Source organism: Atta colombica, unplaced genomic scaffold (assembly GCF_001594045.1).
Source record: "Atta colombica isolate Treedump-2 unplaced genomic scaffold, Acol1.0 scaffold162, whole genome shotgun sequence".
In the NCBI taxonomy this organism is placed as follows: domain Eukaryota; kingdom Metazoa; phylum Arthropoda; class Insecta; order Hymenoptera; family Formicidae; genus Atta; species Atta colombica.
The window spans coordinates 589,361-593,643 of NW_017259253.1; positions in this window are offsets into that span (position 1 = coordinate 589,361).

Below are 4,283 nucleotides of genomic sequence, written 5' to 3' on the forward strand. Positions count from 1 at the left end.
ATATATATATATATATAATATTTTACATAACATTAATTGTAAACTGCAAACATTGGTAAGTAATAATCGATCGAGAAACGTCCATCGTAAATAAAGAAAAAGGTTATATTCGATCAAAACGGGTGAAGTTTGAAGTTTAATAATTAAGATCTACACCTTTTGCGAATTCGCATGTCACGCAAAAAGTACCCCTGCACTCTTTCGCTCTTATTCTTTTAAAAAATATATATAAACGTACTTGACATGTGAAACATCATGTCTTTTAAATCATTGACATATAATACTGGACGGAGCATTAGTATCAAAATCATCTTGTCAGACCTAGAAAGAGATAGAGCAATATTTGAGTAGTAGTGAATCAAGAGTCCTGAGGCATTAAGTACTTAGATACATCCGTGCTGAGAGTGTTACTTTTGCATAAAATAAAAACGTAAAAACTATATTTTAAGTTTTATTTTGTATTTAATATATATAATTAATAACATTTAGAATTATCATCTGCGTTAATACCAATCAGTACTTCTGTGAGGACTTCTAACTTTAAAGAATACAGTATTGTCCTCCCTCTCCTGAAACATAATTCGACTAATAAGACAAGAATAGAAAGAGAATTCCGTGCCCAAATGTTTACCTTACTCTTTCTAGATCTCTTTCAAGATGAAAGAGATTTCGTCGTATGCTCTATCCAATACTATATGTCGATGGTATAAATATGTATAATAATATATGTGTATAATAGTATATGTGTCTTTATAAAGATACATATGTACATAAAATAGTTAATGTGATTAAAATGATTTTTTGGATTTTTTGGAATATAGCTCTAAATGAAATGACAAAGAAAAACGTTAAAATCGCTGAAGCACACGAATGGTAGCAAAATCAAAATCTGATTCTCAAACTGTAATTTATCAAGGATAAAGTAGAACTATCTTCATAAATGGTGCAATCGGGGAAACGCTATTAGCGCTTCTGTCATTCTATCTTTATTGTTTATTAAACATAAAAAAAGAATAGAATGAACACAAATAACGCTAATAGCATCTCCCCAAAGACACCTATAATCTCTCAAACAAGATACTGATGCAATCGATATTAACTCACTTATGACGGGTTAATCATCCATTCAATACAAATTTAAAAAGTAAATAGAGCCAATTCTTGAAATTGTATAATTCATTCCTATATCTTTCTGATTTCAATATTTCTATTTATAATATTTTCCATATTTCAAAATATTCTAATTTTTATCGCAACTTAATTAATTTATCCCGTTAATCAATATAACAAAAAAATACAGTTAAGATATAATATCAAATTCAAAAAATCTGTTAAAATAAAAAATTCTTAATGAACTTCCATAATTTTATGTGATTCCATAACTTTATATGATTCCATAATTTTATATAATGATCTCTCACAAATATCGGATAATAAAAACTCTCGACAACTAATTACATCGATTGAATATACGTCCCTCTCAGAGTACCTTTACCAACTCACCAAACTCTTCTGAAAATCGGCGCAAGCGCTTTGTCATATTTCGACACGATGAGTTCAATGAATAATCTTTCCGTAACAGTGCATTGCACACTTTCGTGTCAGTAATCGTGTCAAATTTTAATGTATCTTAAAGCGACATATCGAAAAAATATAACAATCATAGCTTACAATTTAGTCAATGGTCTCTCAAACTAATCGATACATGGCCACAAATAAATACGTCCAGTGTGGAAAATCTTTATAGTATAATAAATTTTCATTTGTTCGAGCATAGCAACATTCATAACTGTGTTTGTTATATACTTGTGTTATTTGAAAAAAATATCAAGCAATATCAAACAAAAACTGCGTTGTTGCGCCATTTCTTTACAGAATTATGGGTTAGATAAATAGAGTGCTGTTCAAGTGCAAAAATGACATCCACAAATTAATACGTACATGCATTGGAGTCTCATACAAAGAATAGACAAACTTGAAGTGATGCTGTAAGTTAAGTACGGTCGATTCATCGTTATGATTTGTGCAATATCATGTATGTATGGCGATATATTCCTATTTAGAATAATGGATGACCAAAACCACATCCTATCATTGTCGGCAACGAATCTTTTAAGATGTATCCGATGACGTGTCCGAATTACAACAAAATCATCGATATATAAATCAGTCTTGTGAAATTGCATTGTATAGTTTCTGTCAATATTTATAGTGAGTTCATCTACTGCCAGTGTTGGCAGTCTGCTGTCTTTTGCGATTTATACCAATAGATAATTGAACGTGTTTACGCTACATGAACTGTCGAAAATCGTCATAAGAGAAATGATACAGCTGAATGAAAGCTGGCTACTCGTTGAACATCATCTGAAAATATTGAGGTATGTATTTCATACATAAATATTCGTTAAAAAAATACACATCTTCTAAATCTTTATGAAAATCTCATAATCAATTATTTAAATGAATTTATATATATAAATTTATATATAATAATATAAATAATAATACAGTAAAAAAAAATACTTTGCGAGAGGGGTGAAGACTCAGCTATTCTTATGTATTTTGTGTCGCTGAATACGAATCTCATATCAAAATAGGATTGTCCAGAATAAATTTTCAATATAGAGCAAAAAATGACCCATTTATTTAAAATACATAAAAATAGCAGAGTCTCCATCCCAGCACAGGGTACTTTTTTGTGGGTCTGTATAATTAATAATTTAAAGATAGACATTCTTTTCAAAATTAAGTTAAATTCATTTTTGTTTTCTAAATTACTAAAAGAGAAAAATTGAATTGAGATAGTAAAGAGTATCAATTCAAAATGTGATAACTTATTTTTAAAAAATTTCACTGTGGTATATTCATACACTTCAATTTCATATCATAATTAGAAAGTATTATGTATAATACTTAATAAAAATATCTCTTCTACAATTAACATCCACAATAATTATGTACTTATTTGGGTATCACACTATTACGATACACTAGAGATGTAAGAAATTAATACTTCTATTAGATATGTAAATATAATTTATTCATGAGAAATTAAACTGTTCTATTCTATTAGAATATTCTATTAGAACTGTTCTATTCTATTAGAAAATATGTATAAGATATATAATACATGTATATGTAATAAAGATAAATCTAATATTTTAATTTTATTATAGTAAAAGACATTATATGTTTATGTTAAAACAATTATTGTTAAAACTTGTCTTGAATTGTTAACATATTCAATTTTTAACATATTAATTTAACATAAAATGATTGTGGTAGCATGAATTGTGTTGTTTGAATATTATATAAAATATTAATATTTAACATTTTTTAGTATTAAAAAAACAATTTATGAATAAGTGAAAAAATAACAATACATTTTTAAAATGTAAATTTTAAAATGTAAGATAAATGTCTAAAATGAGAGTTACTAAATGAGTTAATTACAAATATTAATTTTACTCAAGAAATATGCTTTTACAATTTGCTTTTAAACTGTATCGAAATGTTTTATTTCTTGGGTTAATTTTTTAGATAATATTTGCATTGCTTTCTATAACATATTCCATGTTGTGTTATGTTCATATAAAAATTTTAATGGATCGTGGACATGTGTGTTGAATTTAACTGTGTAGAGTTAGGAACTTGATACAGAAAAAATAGTTCTAACATTTTAAAACACTTTGCACAGTGAGAAATTGTCACAAAACATGTAAGAAATGTTGAGAATTAAAATGTATTGATATTAGGGAAATTATTGGATTTTAACATTTATTATTATAATTTAGTCAATATTTTTAAAAAGTCTAAAATATAATGCTATTACATTAATAGAGAAAAATGTTAAAATAGAATTACCTCATTTTTAAAAAACTTGAATATTTCTGTATTTTTCTCAACATTATGTAATCTAAAGTATTAAATTGTTTTCATCACTCATAGAAAATTTTAATTTCATATGAATTTATTAGTGCAAATATGTGCGGGAATATATGACTGACTAATATAATCTACATCACAAAACTGCACATGTAATCGCGTTTTGATTATTGCTCGATTATTGCTTAAATTAATTAAAATCACCACAGGAAAGATATTCCATTTACCTGACCCAACTTTTAATAATGTAAGTAATACAGATTCTTCGAAATTCATCGTTTTATTAATAAAAAGTTACTAATGAATAAAGTATAAAATAAATTGCATTTCGGATCTCTAGTATTTCGTGCGAATGTCCTTTGAACTATCGAATCTTTTGGTATATATATATATATATA